Here is a 17,028-nt window from a genome sequence, read left to right as displayed (position 1 = left end):
AAATTATAAACATGTTGGCAACACTTCATGTTAAAACATATGAAATGTAATCTATGAAATGTAACATTTATCCTAAACTATGCCTGGTTCTAAGTCTAACGAAAAGTCTGGTATTGGAGCTAAAGAAATTTAGCTTTTTTTTTTTCCCCTCGGAAAGCAGTAGCATTGTTTTTTGTTTTCTTTTTAATCCTCACCCGAGGATATTTTTTCCACTGATTTTTAGAGAGAGTGGAAGGAAGGGAGGAATGGGAGAGAGAGAAAAACATGGAGGTGAGAGAGACACATCAATTGGTTGCCTCCTGCACGCATCCCGGTCCCCATAACCAAGATACTAGTAAATGCCCTTGATCAGGAATCGAACCCAAGACCCTTCAGGCCGTGGGCTGGCACTCTAACCCCTGAGCAAGCTGGCCAGAGCAATAACTTTTTAAAATTTCAACCCTGCTTTTATCTAGTTGTGTGACCATAGGCACTTAAATAATCTGAGTTGTCTTAGTTTCCTTGTTTGAAACAAACAAAACAAAAAAACAAAACTACAAAAACTGATAAATTCAATAAAGTAGCAGGATATAAAATAATTGTCCAGAAATCAGCCATATTTCTATACACCAATAATGAACTATCAGAAAGGGAAACTAAGAAAACAATCCTATTTGCAATTGCATAAAAAAAAATAGCTAGGAATAAATTTAACCAAGAATATAAAAGACCTGTACTCACTAAATTATAAGACACTGAAGAAAGAAATGAAAGAAGATACAAATAAGTGGAAGTATATTCCATGTTCATGAATAGGAAGAATTAACATCATTGAAATGTCCATACTACCCAAAGCACGCTACAGATTCAACACAATTCTGATCAAGATACCAATGGTATATTCACAGAACTAGAACAAATATGCCAAAAATTTATGTGAAACCATAAAACACCCTGAATAGCCACAGCAATCTTTAGAAAGAACAAAGTGGAGAAATCACATTACCTGATATCAAACTATATTATGAGTCCATAGTCATCAAAACAGCATGGTACTGGCATAAAAATAGACAAATAGATCAATGGAACAGAATAGAGAGCCCATAAATAAACCCATGAGTTTATGCTCAATTAATATTTGCAAAGGAGGCAAGAACATACAATGGAATAAAGTAAACGGTGTTGTGAATATTGAACAGATATGTACAAAAAAATGAAACTAGAGCACTTTCTTATACCATACACAAGAATAAATTCAAAACAGCCCTGGCCAGTTTGGCCCAGTGATTAGAGGGTTAGCCCAAGGATTGAAGGGTCATTGGTTCGATTCCCGGTTAAGGGCATGTACCTTAGTGTCAGGTTCGATCCCCGCCCCTGGTCCAGGAACATATGAGAGGCAACCAATTGATGTGTTTATTTCATGTCCATGTTTCTCTCTCCTCCCCTCCACTCCCTTTTCCTGCCTTCCCCTCTCCTCCCCTCTTTCCTCCTCTCCTCTCCTTCTTCCTTCCTTCCACTCTGTCTGAAAATCAATGGGGAAAAAATAACCTTGAGTGAGGATTAAAAATAAATAAATAAATAAAATAACAAAACAGATTATAAACTTAAATGTAAAACTTGAAACCATAAAAATCCTAGAAGAAAACATAGGCCGTAAAATCTAGGACATTTCTCATAACTATTTTTTCTGATATTTTTGCACAGCAAAGAAAACCAACAACAAAATGAAAAGACAATCCACTGAATGTGAGAACATATTCACTAATGATACATTTAATAAGGAGTTAATAGCCAAAATGTATAAAGAACTTACGAAACTCAACACCTAATAAATAAACAATCCAATTTAAAAATGGCCAAAAGACCTAAATAGGCACTTCTCCAAAGAGGACCTACAGATGGCTAACAGACATATGAAATGCAAATTAAAATCACAATGAGATATCCCCTCACTCCTGTCAGAATGGCTATCTTACCTAATAATAGACAAACATGTAAATTGACCGTACCTCCGCTACGCCCACAGCCAATCAGAGTGAGTATGCAAATTAGAAGGCCAAAGATGGCGGTCGCCCAGCTGCTCCAGGCACGGAGTGGCCAGGCGGGGCAGGACGCCTGCTATGAGAGGGAGGGCGGTGGCCGGGGCGGAGCAGGGGGAGGCGACGGCAGGATCTACAGAAGCGGAGTGCTGCAGCGAAGACAAGACTGCAGACTCCAGAGTCTGCAGCGAAGACGAAGATGGCAGACTCCAGCCTGAGTCTGCAGCAAAGATGAAGAAGGCCGACTCTGGCTGGAGTGAAGGCCTGGGTCCCGGGTGCTGGAGGAAAACTGGTGCTGGAAGCCAAGGGAAGGAAGGCCTATTGCACGAATCTCTTCATGCAATGGGCCTCTAATCATCAATAACTCAACAAACAACAGTGTTATCAAGGATGTGGAGAAATGGGAATGCTCATGCACTGTTGGTGGAAATGCAGGTTGGTGCAGCCAGTGTTAAAAGAAATACTGAGTTTCCTCAAAAATTGAAAATGGAACTGCCTTACAACCCAGTAATTCCACTTCTGGGAATATAGCTGAAGAAACCCAAAGCACTAATTTGAAAGAATATATGCAATCCAATGTTCGTTGCAGTATTATTTACAATAGACGAGATTTGGAAGCAACCTAATTGTGCATCAGTAAATGAGTGGTATATTTACCCAATTGAATACCACTTGGCTATAAAAAAGAAGGGAATATCACCTTTTGTGACAGCATGGATGGACCTGGAGAGTATTTTGCTAAGTGAAATAAGACCAGACGAGTACCATGTGATTTCACTTATATGTGGGATCTAATGAACAAAATAAGCAAACATACACAATAGAAACAGACTCATAGATACAGAAAACAGACTAACAGCTGTCAGAGGGGTGGGGAATTGGGGGACTGGGTGCGAAAAGTGAAGGAATTAAGCAAAAATAAATATCAAAACTCATTGACACAATCAACGGTATGGTGATTACAAGAGGCAAAGGGGTTGTGGGAGGTACAAGAGGGTAGTGGGGGGATAAATGGTGATGGAAGGAAACTTGACTTTGGATGGTGAACACAATACAATATACAGATGATGTGGTATAGAATTGTACACTTGAAACTTTCATAATTTTATTAACCAATGTTACCTAATGAATTCAACAAAAAGAAAAACAAACGTGTGAGCAGAGATGCCCGAGCTGACTCACAGACCTGAAGTGAGAAGCAGAGGTGTTCCAGCCACCACAACCTGAAGCTCGGTCACCCAGCTGAGCCTGTAGCAGATCAACGCAAGGCAACCTGTGATAATAAATGAATACTGTTTGAAGTAACAGAAGCTTGACGTGGCTTGTTACACAGCAGCAATGTTATCACTGAGACCTGATACATGTCAGAATTTAGTTTGTGAGTGCTGGTGTCCCTGGCAAAACCTTCAGGCGTTGCAGTAAAAGGACAACCTACTTTCTGGCTTGGGCCATGCCCCTGTCCAGCTCAGGCTGGTACTTCTCCCACAGCCACTTAATGCTGACGGCAGAATTCTGCCTCTGGAGTAGCCCCATGAAGGATATGGGCTTCTGGTACTTTCCCATTTTTCTTATTCCTTACCTCCCCCTGACTCTAGAATATCTACATCTTTTTCACACATACCACAGTGTTGAAGACTCAGGAGTTTCTTGATATCTATTATTTGAATAAATCAATCAAAGGCTGCATTAGAAGGTCATTTGAGCTAAAAAGTGTCATGTGAGCTAAAAAGGTCCACCTTTTTATCTAATGCACTTAAGTACACCATTGATATTATGAATAAACTAGAGGCCCGGTGCATGAAATTTGTGCACGGGGGAGGAAGGTGTCCCTCAGCCCAGCCTGCACCCTCTCCAATCTGGGACACCTCGAGGGATGTACGACTGCCCGTTTAAGCCCGATCCCGGTGTGATCGGGCCTAAACAGGCAGTCGGACATCCCTCTCACAATCCAGGACTGCTGGCTCCCAACTGCTCGCCTGCCTGCCTTCCTGATTGACCCTAACCGCTTCTGCCTGCCAGCCTGATCACCCCCTAACCACTCCCCTGCCAGCCTGATTGATGCCTAACTGCTCCCCTGCCAGCCTGTTTGCCCCTAATGACCCTCCCCTGCAGGCCTGGTCACCCCTAACTGCCCTCCCCTGCAGGCCTGGTCCCTCCCCCGCCAACTGCTCTCCCCTGCAGGCCTGGGTCCCTCCCAACTGCCTTTCCCTGCAGGCCTGGTCACCCCCAACTTCCCTCCTCTGCCGGCCGGTCACCCCTAACTGCCCTCCCCTGCTGGCCTGATTGCCCACAACTGCTCTCTCTTGCAGGCCTGGTCCCTCCCAACTGCCCTCCCCTGCTGGCCATCTTGTGGTGACCATCTTGTGTCCACATGGGGGCAGGATCTTTGACCACATGGGGGCAGCCATCTTCTGTGTTGGAGTGATGGTCAATCTGCATATTACTCTTTTATTAGATAGGATAGAGGCCTGGTGCACGGGTGGGGACCAGCTGGTTTGTCCTGAAGGGTGTCCCGGATCAGGGTGGGGGTTCCCTTGGGGCATGGGGCGGCCTGGGCAAGGGGCCTGTGGTGGTTTGCAGGCCGGCCACACCCCCTGGTGACCCAAGTGGAGGCCCTGGTATCTGGGGTTTATTTATCTTCTACAATTGAAACTTTGTAGCCTGGAGTGGAACCAAGCCTTCTGCTTGCTCTGTGGCGGCAGCCATTTCTATTGGAATTTATGTATCTTCTGTAGTTGAAACTTTGTAGCCTTAAGTGAGGCCTGGGCTGGCCAGGGTGTGCGGAAAGCTTGGCTTTCTCCATCACCAGGAACAACCCTAGCCTCCTGCTCTTTCCAGCTCCGTGGCTGCCGCCATTTCTCTTTGGATTTATGTATCTTCTATCATTGAAACTTTGTATCCTTGAGTGGAGGCCTAGGCCTGCAAGGGCAGGTGGAAAGCTTGGCTTCCTCCATCGCCGGGGAAACCCAAGCCTCCTTCCTACTCTCTGTGGTGGTAGCCATCTTGGTTGGGTTTATTTGCATATTTGCTCCTGATTGGCTGGTGGGCGTGGCTGGTGGGTATAGCAGAGTGATGGTTAATTTGCATATTACTCTTTTATTAGATAGGCTAAGCAAAAGCATATTTTCAGCTCAACGGCATAGCTCAGTGGTTGAGCATAGACCTGTGAACCAGGAGGTCACTGTTCGATTCCCAGTCAGGGTAAAAGGACTAATTCCAATGTAACCCTGATATTTGGAGGCTAGTGATCTGAATCCAAGCCGGCAAGCTCAGTGTACATTCCTGATAACCTATAATTAAGTCACTACCTCTTTCCCAGATACTGGTCTTGCAGAACCGGTTACAGAGGCCATTGGGCTGTGGACAGTGCACTGCCCAGAGGGAGGGTTATTAACGCTGATGCCAGGCCAGACCATCAGATATGGCCTGAAGACCCCCAACACCTGGGGGCCTTCTTGCAAGGCCCTCGAAAAGAACCGGAAGCATAATCCATGTTTGTGGGACAAAGATCACAGGGAGGGAGATATAAGGGAGGGCCCCATGCGTGTTCCTTCACTCATATTTGGAAGGCTGTTCCCCGAGTCCACTGGCGTATTAAACAGTGTCCCTCCTTTTTCCTCAGAAGTGTCCTTGGTTTTCTTTGGTCTTCTGAAACAAGGGCACATGCCTGGGTTGTGGGCTCGATCTCCAGTGTGGGACATGCAGGAGGCAGCCAATCAATGATACTGTCTCATCAATGATGTTTCTATCTCAGTCCCTCTCCCTTCCTCTCTGAAATAAATACAAATATATTTTTAAAATTATATTTTCAGTTGAATTTGATTTTGATTGCATTTCATTTAAAATGACAAAAATGGGTTAAATGCTAACCTGACTAACTCAAGGAAGGCCTGCTTGGCAGCCTTGCAAACTCAAGAGACCTAAAGTAACCACAAAGGATGGTCTGAAATTAAAACCTTTTAATTAAAAAACAGTTTATAGTAGTCATGTCCTAGGCCAGTATCTTCCCTGACAAAGATCAACTTCCATCTTTACTTAGCCTATTGTCTCTTTTGCACCTAAGGTAACGTACCTGTGAAATGTCAGGGTAACTTGTAACTTCCCTTTTTCTGGACCCCTCAGGGCACAACAAATGGCACCAGGGCACAAACCACAAATTCCCTCATTGTTAGTTATCTTGTTAACTATCCTGTACCCACCTATGTAAAAGAAGTACAGTAGCTCCTCTTTACGTTGGAGATCCGTTCCTACGGCGCGACATAACGCGATTTTCGCCAACCCACCTACGTAAGCACCTACGTCACTCACATACACAGCAGTAATAAGTAAAACAGTAAAACAATTTAAAAGAAAGATAACAATTCCTGACCTTTACTTGTGGTAAATAAATAATAAAAAACAGAAAGCACATATGTACATACGTCGAAATGACGGAACTTTTTTTTTTAAATAAATAAATGGGAGATGGCGACGTAACCACGAAATGACGTACGTCGAGTCCGACATAACCTGAGGACTGCCTGTATGTGTCTATCATTTTACTTTCTCTCCAACCCCAGAGGTTCCCCTCCCCGACCCTTTGCTTTCTCCCACATCCCTATCTATCACCAATGCATTTCATGTAACCCCTTACATCTCCACCTTTGATGGTAATTTATAAAAACAGGTGAAAAACCGCCATTCCCTGGAGCATTATCCCAATATGTAGAGATTCTGCTTCCTGGCAATTGTCGACAGTTTGGCTCAAATAAACTCACAAAAATTCTTTACAGATTTGAATGTTTTCTTACGTTAACAGACACATGTTTTAATGGGGGCTGGGGAGACTCTGTGACAAAAGAGAAAGTAAAATTCCATTAATTAAATCTCCTCTAGCCCTTCCAAAACTGGTGCTAAGGGAAACCTGGTTGGCTTAAAAGAAACTTGTCCTTTGTACTAATATATCTGCTTAATCACTCAGAAAACTAAAACTGAATTCTTCCCTGCGGTACTCCTCAGAACTTTTAATATGCTAATGCACATTGTAAACTCCCCTCTCTGGGGAATTAGCATGCAGCATATCCTCAGCCAACTTGGCCCTGGAACCCGGAGAACTTTTTGTGCTTCGGGCATTTGTATGATTATCAACCCAGGGAACACAGTTTGAGAAATTCTGCTCCTTTCCAGTGACCTACAAAGTAATGAATCATTCTGTCAGTTACACAGTTACACTTAAATCCCACCTGACTGGCCCTAAATTGACTTCCCCTGGTTGGTAACCTTTTTATGGTTACAGCACATTTAAAGGGAATGAGAGGATGGGGGCAGGGGGTGGGAAAGAAAGCCACTACACAGGTCAGAAATGATTACAATGAAAAGACTTCTTCAGTTGAACTAAGCTTCACAGGTCAACAAAAGAGTCCGTGGTCATCTCACTATTCCCCTTCAACAACTGTGTCTTTGAGTAGAACTAGTGCCTGGCCCCACACACCTAAGGGAACGCCGGGGAGCATTCCAGGAAGCACTGGTATGTTGGGAAAGGCTGAGGTCACAGGACATCCTTTAATAAGGATGGTAATAAGCTGTATCTTGTTCTCATAAACGGAGCATTGCTGTGGCTGCATATAGACCCACTTGAAGTAAAAGAAATTCACACAAGTTCAAAATTTAATAGCACACACATCCTCAGAAGTCACAGTATTGCCGCAAGCTCCCCACAAACCAGAGGGAAACAGCTGAGTCAATCAAGACAAATTACATAGCACCAAAAAATCCCTGGTGATTAAATGATATTCAGATAGGTCACTGTTTTTCATCTGTTGTATTTTGTTTGATTTAGAGTTAGTGCCAAACAGGCAAAACCAAGAATAAAAAAGCATCTTTAGCCACCTTGGTCCTGTGGATGAAAAGTGGCCACTTGCTAACCCTGACAAGGTCTGGGGAGGCCTCCATGGCAGCCTTACAAACTCAGAGAACTAAACGAACCACAAAGGATGGTCTAAAATTAAATCGTTTTAACTAAAAGCAGTTTATGGTGGGTAGTCGTCCTAGACTGGTATCCTGCCTGACAAAAGTCAATCTTTACCTTAACTGAGCCTGTCTGTTGTCAAATCATTGCATATCAATGTAATGTCAAAGTAATTTTCTTTTCTCTGGACCCCTCAAAGCATAGGCACGGCTCTCCCCTAGTTGTCATTGAGTTATTGACTGTTAACTATCCCACACCCACCTAAGTAAAAGAAGTATGTGTCTATCATTTTACTTTTTATCCAATTATCTAGTTTTTGTGATTCTAAATAAAATTTCAAAGTGGTTTTCTTGGAAACTTGACAAAATGATTCTAAAATTGAAGTAAAAAAAAATGGATGTATAAGGATAGTCAAGAAAATTTTGAAAGAAAAAGACAAATCTACCCTAGCATGAGTTAAAGGATAGTTTAAAGCTATAGGATTTAAAGTAGACTGTTACTGAGACAGCCCAGTAGGAAAAAAGAGAGTGCAGAAATGGAAAAAAGTACATAAGGAAATTTGGTATAGGAGAAAGCTAGAATTTCAAATGAGAAAACTCCAGATGGAGTATTTAATAAGTGGGATTGGAACAACTAGCTCAACACTTGGAAAAAATAAAAAAATCTGATGAACACAATGGAACCAGAAGCATGGATTCATGGAACAGATTAGCAGGTGCCCAAGGGGTGGGGGATGACTGGATAAAGAAGATGAAGGGATTAACTAAAGAACATATATGCATACCCCATGGACACGGACAATAGTTTGGTGAAGGCCATGGCAGAGGAGGGGAAGGTGGGAGGAGGTGAGCAAAGGATGAGGAAAAGAAGGACACCTGCAATTATGTCAACATTAAAACTTTTTAATAAAAAAATAAATATTAAAGGGTCTTTTTTAAGAAGAAGCAAAAAAAGATTAAAAACATGAATAACAAAATTATAAAGTGCCAATAAATACATATAATAAAAACAATTTGGAAGATGGGGAAGCAAAAACACCCAATCAGAAAAGAAAAAAGAATCCAAAAATATGAAGATAGTGTAAGGAGCTTTTGGGACAACTTCAAGTATAACAACATTTGCATTATGGGGGTGCCAGGAGGAGAAGAGAGAGAGCAAGATATTGAAAACATATTTGAAGAAATAATGACAGAAAACTTCCCCTACCTGGTGAAAGAAATAGATTTGCAAGTCCAAAAAGCACAGAAAGTCTCAAACAAGAGAAACCCAAAGAGGCCCATACCAAGACACATCATAATTGAAATGCCACAGGTTAAAGACAAAGAGAGAATCTTAAAAGCAGCATTACCTACAAGGGGGCAAGAAATATTCAAAGTGGTGAATAGTAAGGACCTACAACCAAGATTACTTTACCCAGCAAAGCTATCATTTAGAATTAAAGGTCAGATAAAGAGCTTCACAGACAAGAAAAAACTAAAGGAGTTCATCACCACCAAACCAGTATTATAAAATATTGAAAGACATTCTTTAAGAAGAGGAAGAAAGAAGAAGAAGAAAAAGAAGAAGAAGAAGAAGAAGAAGAAGAAGAAGAAGAAGAAGAAGAAGAAGGCAATAAGTACATATCTATCAACAATTGAATCTAAAAATCAAAATAAATGAACAAGAAATCTAATGAACAAAATAAACTGATGAATAAAATAGAACCAGAGGCATGGATACACTGACAAATCTCAGAGGGGAAGGGGGGAGAGCGGGAAGAGAGTAATCAAATAACTTATATGCATATATGCATTACCTATGGGCACAGACAACAGGGTGGTGAAGGCCTGGGGCAGGCGGGAACCATGTGAAAAGGGGCAATGGGGGGAAAATGGAGGAACATACTCTCAACAATAAAGATTGAAAATAAATAAAATAGTCCTTAAATATCTTATCTAATAAAAAAGTGATATGCAAATTAACCATCACTCCGCTACACCACAAGCCACGCCCACAAGCCAATCAGGAGTGAATATGCAAATAAACCCAACCAAGATGGCTACGGCCACAGAGAGCAGAAGGGAGGCTTGGGTTTCCCCGGCAATGGAGGAAGCCAAGCTTTCCGCCTGCCCTTCCCGGCCTAGGCCTCCTCCACTCAAGGATACAAAGTTTCAATGATAGAAGATACATAAGTCCAAACAGAAATGGCAGCCACCACGGAGCTGGAAAGAGCAGGAGGCTAGGGTTGTCCCCGGCGATGGAGGAAGCCAAGCTTTCTGCACACCCTGGCCAGCCCAGGCCTCGCTTAAGGCTACAAAGTTTCAATTATAGAAGATACATAAATTCCAATAGAAATGGCTGCCGCCACAGAGCAAGCAGAAGGCTTGGCTCCACTCCAGGCTACAAAGTTTCAATTGTAGAAGATAAATAAACCCCAGATACCAGAGCCTTTGCTTGGGTCGCCAGGGAGCATGGCCGGCCTGCAAACCACCACAGGCCCCTTGCCCAGGCCGCCCCACGCCCCAAGGGAACCCCCACCCTGATCCAGGACACCCTTCAGGGCAAACTAGCTGCCCCCCACCCATGCACCAGGCCTCTATCCTTTCCAATAAAAGAGTAATATGCAGATTCACCATCACTCCAACACACAAGATGGCTGCCCCCATGTGGTCAAAGATCCTGCCCCCATATGGACACAAGATGGTCACCATAAGATGGCCAGCAAGGGAGGGCAGTTGGGAGGGACCAGGCCTGCAAGAGAGGGCAGTTGGGGGCAATCAGGCCAGCAGGGGAAGGCAGTTAGGGGTGACCAACCCGGCAGAGGAGGGAAGTTGGGGGCAACCAGGCCTGCAGGGAAAGGCAGTTGAGAGGGACCCAGACCTGCAGGGGAGAGCAGTTGGGAGGGACCAGGCCTGCAGGGGAGGGCAGTTGGGAGAGACCCAGGCCTGCAGGGGAGAGCAATTGGGGGTGACCAGGCCTGCAGGGGAGGGCAGTTAGGGGTGACCAGGCCTGCAGGGGAGGGTCGTTAGGGGCAAACAGGCTGGCAGGGGAGCAGTTAGGCATCAATCAGGCTGGCAGGGGAGTGGTTAGGGGGTGATCAGGCTGGCAGGCAGAAGCGGTTAGGGTCAATCAGGAAGGCAGGCAGGCGAGCAGTTGGGAGCCAGCAGTCCTGGATTGTGAGAGGGATGTCCGACTGCCCATTTAGGCCCGATCACACCGGAATTGGCCTTAAACGGGCAGTCGTACATCCCTCGAGGTGTCCCAGATTGGAGAGGGTGCAGGCTGGGCTGAAGGACACCCCCTCCCCTGTGCACGAATTTCGTGCACCAGGCCTCTAGTATATATATAAAAAGAGTAGTACTGGGGATATAAAGTAAAACATAGGGTGTACAGTCAATAATCTATAATAATAAAAGCATAATATTCTATTTAGACCCAGCATCCTTCTGTATGTCCTTCCAGACCACCTTCTAGATGAGGCCAGGGCTGCAAGGGAAGCCAGTGCTGGCAGCCAGGGGAAGGAAGGCCTACTCTTGCACGAATTTTGTGCATTGGGCCTCTAATATTATAATAACTATGTACAGTGTCAAATGGGTACTAGATTTATTGGGATGATCACTTAATAAGTTAAATAATGTGTAATCACTTGGTTGTACACCTGATATAATATTGTATGTGAACTATAATTAAAAAATAAAATTATCGTGGGAGTTGTGCAGGAGGCAGCTAATCGATGTTTCTCTCTCATCGATGTTTCTAGCTCTCTATCCCTCTCCCTTCCTCTCTCTGTAAAATATCAATAAAATATATTTAAAAAAATAAATAAATAAAAAATAAATAAATAAAATTATCTTTAAAAAATAACAATTGGGTTATGAAAAATCAGAGCTTCATTCTAGGTAGCTTCTTCTGAGACCTCCCATGGCCTCTTACACCTTCAATCAACCAAAGGGGTCATCACAAACCGCTGTATCTCTTCCAATTTCATACTTTGTTACAGGGAAGGAGTCCCTTTCTGTGCACCCCAGTAAAGGCTGCTGGTGTTTCCGCCACCTCCACTTTGGTTTCTGTTCCTTCCTACCCGTCCAGGCTAGATCCCACCTTCTTCTCGCTCCTCTAACATTTGAAATCGTCCAAGAGTGTCTTGGTTTGCGCCTTTATACAGACTTAAAGCTTCTGTCTTACCATATTCTTAATTTATCCTGAGGTCCTCTTCTGCCCAACCAGTGTTTCCCAGGTGTCTCTGGGTCTATTTTTTTAAAAAATATATTTTATTGATATTTTACAGAGAGGAAGGGAGAGGGATAGAGAGCCAGAAACATCGACGAGAGAGAAACATCGATCAGCTGCCTCCTGCACACCTCCCACCGGGGATGTGCCCTCAACCCAGGTACATGCCCCTGACCGGAATCGAACCCGGGACCCTTTCGTCCGCAGGCCGATGCTCTATCCACTGAGCCAAACCGGTTTCGGCTGGGTCTATTTTTTTTTTAATCATTTATGCTGCTCATTAGATTCCACATATGAGAGATCGTGTGATACTTATCTTTTCTCTGCCTGGCTTATTTCGCTTTAGCATAATGCTCTCCAGGTCCATCCATGCTGCTGCAAATGGTAAGAGTTCTTTCTTTTTTACAGATTAAACGGATAGATTTGTCATTTTTTAAAATCTGACTTTCAGATTCTCTTTAAAAATGTGTCCTCGCCCCCTCCTGGAGGATCTTCAGTGGCCCTGGCACGCGGGTGACTCCCGCAGCAGAGCGGCCTTGGGAGCTGGAGAGTGGGGTGGGGAACCAGCATGCGAAGCCCTCCGCGGGCGGGCGCAGAGCGGCTCCCGGCTGGGGGGGCGTGGTCCCCCGCCGCCTGGGGCACGGAGGCCGGCAGCTGTCACCTCAGAGGACCTGCCTGCGCCCTCCCTCCTCCTCTGCCCTCCGCAGGGCCGTACCTGGTCCGACGCCATCCTGAGCGGCCTATTTATTCCGACGGCCGCACAGGCCCATATTAGGCAGTGCCGGTCAGTCAGGCCCGTCGCCAGCCGCCTGCGCCCTCCGGCCCGCGCCCTCCAGACTCCGGAGCGTCCTGACAGCCACCAGGCCGGGCGGCCTCTGCGGAGCCAGCGGGGCCATACCCCAGGCGTAAGTAACGGCGTGCGGGGACACGCGGGGCGTCCAAAGCCCTGTCTTGGTGTAGCGCTGCCCTTGCGTTACCCTGGGGCCAGCTCGGGCCAGCAGGGCTCAGCTCAGCAGTGGCCTCCTCCCCAGACCACCTCCACCCAGCCAGGCTCTCTTCCCCCTTCCTGTCACATTATGCAGTTTGGTAGCCTTCATGGTGCTGTCATTCTCTGAACTATTAACTACTTGATCATTTGCCTCCCTTACTAGACTGTAAGCTCCAGAAAGGTAGAAGCAAGCCATCACTCTGTTCCAGGTTGTCTTGCTAGAACCCTGAAGAGTGCCGGCACTTTAAAAATTTTCCATAAACATTAATTATCCCCGGGCAACTCTCTTAACTTTAAAGCCAGGAATATAATTGCCCTGCATTTCCCCCCCCCCCTCCCCTTCCCCCTAGGATTCTTTAGCAGGACTAATGAGCTCTAAAGCATCTTACGCTCTTTAAAAAGTATAAAGCATGGTGAGAATGCAAAACATTGTGAACTCCTCAAGGAAAGAAGAAAGAAGCCTGTCTTATACTCCTGGCCTTTATTAAACGCCTAGTGTGGGGATGATTATTCCTATTAAATGAATCAGGCATGTGTCCATACCAGTGGGAGACTCAGAGTGCATCTAGGGTAGTGCACGTGATTAGATGTGCCACCTGAGAGGTGGCAACTGGCTACTCAAGTCCTGCACATTGTTGTTGCCATGGGAATTAAGGGCCCACTCGTTGCCATATTGTCCATTGTCTTCTCTTTTTTAAAATATGTTTTGTTGTTGTTGTTTTAAATATATTTTTGTTGATTTCAGAGAGGAAGAGAGAGGGAGAGAGAGAGATAGAAACATCAATGATGAGAGAGAATCATTGATTGGCTGCCTCCTGCACGCTCCCTACTGGGGATCCAGCCTGCAACCCAGACATGTGCCCTTAACCAGAATCGAACCCGAGACCCTTCAGTCCACAGGCCGATGCTCCATCCACTGAGCCAAGCCAGCTAGGGCTAAAGATATTTTTCTTAATTTTCAGAGAGGAAGGGAGAGGGAGAGAGAAAGAGAAGCCTTGATGTGAGAGTGGAACATAGACCTAGCATGCCCCCTATCAGGGATTGAGCACAACCCAGTCATGTGCCCTGACTGGAGTCAGATAGAATTGGGTTCAAGACTCAGTTCTTGCACCTGTGTAATGTGGCCATTTAATGAAAAGAGGTAAACTCAGAAGAGTGTCTTAGTGTTGTTGCCTTCTATTAAGGAGAAATGATGATAAGTAGAGGTTTCTATGGTTCTTTTACTTGACAGTGTAATAATAGGAAGTATAATAATATAACAAAAGTGGAATTTTATAAAATATATAGTTGCAAGTACCTTACCCAACCTTTTCTCAATATTTTTACACGTGCCACATATATTCATAAAGACTCTTGAGTGCTACTAACAGCAATATCAGTTCAAACTAGCTTAAACAAGAAAGGGAATGGCTTGTTCCTCAAAACTGAAAAATACAGATATAAGGCATGTTTTAAACTCCATTGCTCTGGATTCTCTGCTTCTCCACCATATTGCCCTGGTACTGGCTTATGACAACATGGCTGCAGCAGTTCCAGATCTCTCATCTATATAGCACATGGACACCCCCAGCCATTGAATCAGAGACCTGAGCTACACTCTGATTAGTCCAATCTCAGATCTTACACCCATCCTTGAACCAGTCACAGTGGTGAGGGAGATGGGAGTCAATCCCACCCCAGTTTCACCAAATGAAGGCAAGTTGGATGCTGGAGAAACCCAACATTGTCCACTATAAAGTCGTTTATAAGATATTATGTATAATGTGTGTATAAGAAAACAAGCAGAAAATGTGCTAGTTATTGTTCCATTCTTAACCTCTCTTTGAAACTAATGCCATCTGTGTTTTTATTAAAATAGCCTTATTCCAAAATATTTGACAAGGATGGTTTGGTTCCTGCCTTAAAGATATGAAATCTACCCAGCTGGTGTGGCTCAGTGGTTGAGCATTGACCTATGAACCAGGTCACCTATTGAGATCATAGTTCAATTCCCGGTCAGGGCACATGCCTGGGTTTTGGGCTCGATCCTGGTTGGGGGGTGGGGGTGGGAGAGAGAGCATGCAGGAGGCAGCCAATCGATGATTCTCTCTCATCATTGATGTTTCTATCTCTCTATCCCTCTCCCTTCCTCCCTCTGAAGTCAATAAAAACATTTTTTTAAAAAAGATATGAAATCCTAGGGGTTTAGTCATTCATTTGGGTCCTCAGCAACTCACTTCTGTCTTAGCAGCATCAAGATCAACATTTTAGGAACTATGAGTCTGAATTGCCTGCAGCATACTAGATCTAGTGATTGTATCTGGAAGCGGCACTTGGCCTTCCAGCATTGTTAATGTTGATATCTTTTGAGGGAGTCTTGTACATCAATGCCATACCAAAAAATGTTTAAATATGTATTTTCTTATAAGAAAGCTTTTATGCTTTTCAACTTAAAGTAACAACTATCATCTGTAAAGTTGATTGATGTTCTTATGTATAATGTAGCCACATAATATGATTTAGGCTAGTCATAAGGTGTTATAGAAGAGTTCAGAAATATAATGACCTCTTTTAACCTGCAAGTCCTTGCAAATAAAGTCTTAAGCTCCTAATGAAATAAAACTGAGCTATTAACGCCAGAAAATCTGTCAAGAAGGGTTTTATTTCTATTTTAAGTATACAGATTCTGGCTAGTTGTTATAATTCCTTTTTATAGGTCTTATAGTTGCCATTATATAATTAAACATTCCTATCATGCTTAACACTTGTTTCCTGAAAATAACTTTTTAATTTAGCACTGAAAATACCTTATTGAGACACATGAGATTTCTAACACTTTACAGCAGTGGTCGGCAAACTCATTAGTCAACAGAGCCAAATATCAACAGTACAACGATTGAAATTTCTTTTGAGAGCCAAATTTTTTAAACTTCTTCTAACGCCACTTCTTCAAAATAGACTCGCCCAGGCCGTGGTATTTTATGGAAGAGCCACACTCAAGGGGCCAAAGAGCCGCATGTGGCTCGCGAGCCGCAGTTTGCTGACCACGGCTTTACAGGATCACAGAGATTTAGAAAATGTATAAACTTTATAGCTGCAAATTTTGTGTTCCCATTGTTGAAATTATCACCTCCCCTTCTTTCTTAACCTCTTAGTACTGACTTTTCTACCATTAACGTTTATTCTTATTGCATGCAACTTATGGCAAAGTACGAATTAGAAAGGGCGACAGATATTTAAGATCCCCTCCTCACGTTAAGGTTACTGACTCTAAGAATGTCCTTCATAAATCAAAACTGTGCATTAACTTCCTTGAAACAGCCTGTTTCCATTTCCCTGGGGAAGATGAAGATGAGACATCTAGCTTAGAGACTTTTCATTGGACTAGTGCTCTTTAAGTTGAGAAGTGATGCCGTCTCTGCTACTATGAAATAGGGAACAAAGAAAAGCTGAGTAAGGAGGGAGGAGAGAGAAACCTAATGACTTTTTGCATTTTCTAAGTGTAGGATGATTTAGTTTAAGTTTCAAGTATTGTGAAGTCTCAAATCAGCAGATATTGGGTTGTGCTTTCCAAAGCATCTGTATTGAATGGTTTGCCCCATAGCAACGTTTTGAGCAGAACTTTAGGGGACTTTTTCTTTCTTTCAGCCATACTGCATGGCCCCTGTTGTGACTTTGTGAAGTGGCCATGTTAACATTTGGGTGCATTTTGGGGAGGTGCACATAACGTTTTAGGTGATGTTGCATCTTGTCAGAGAGAATGTTACCTAATGCATCTGTACCCTCTGCCTGCAGGGAGGGCAGCTGTATTTGGTAACTGGAAGTGGAACTGCAAAAATGTGCCCATCTTATTGCTTCTGTCTTCTTTCACCATGGGAGGGAGGACT

General features: G+C 43.9%; 2 protein-coding genes across 4 annotated transcripts in view; one reads left to right on the top strand and one right to left on the bottom strand.

Annotated features, from left to right (window-relative positions):
* The window catches only part of MGLL (monoglyceride lipase), a 157,402-nt gene extending 144,378 nt beyond the window's left edge, over positions 1–13,024 (bottom strand). Inside the window, exons 1-2 of the mRNA XM_080683521.1 lie at positions 12,890–13,024; positions 3,205–3,291 (exon numbers count right to left, since the gene is read on the bottom strand). The gene's annotated coding sequence lies outside the window, so the exon portion shown is untranslated. The remainder of the gene's footprint in view (positions 1–3,204; positions 3,292–12,889) is intronic.
* KBTBD12 (kelch repeat and BTB domain containing 12) overlaps positions 12,985–17,028 on the top strand; it is a 29,372-nt gene continuing 25,328 nt past the window's right edge. For all 3 annotated transcript variants that reach the window (XM_080683517.1, XM_080683516.1, XM_080683515.1), the window contains exon 1: positions 12,985–13,079. The gene's annotated coding sequence lies outside the window, so the exon portion shown is untranslated. The remainder of the gene's footprint in view (positions 13,080–17,028) is intronic.

The sequence above is a fragment of the Plecotus auritus genome, assembly GCF_963455305.1.
Source record: "Plecotus auritus genome assembly, chromosome: 8".
Classification (NCBI taxonomy): Eukaryota; Metazoa; Chordata; class Mammalia; order Chiroptera; family Vespertilionidae; genus Plecotus; species Plecotus auritus.
Note: the sequence above shows the minus strand (reverse complement) of the source record. Positions and strands in the feature narration are given on the sequence as shown.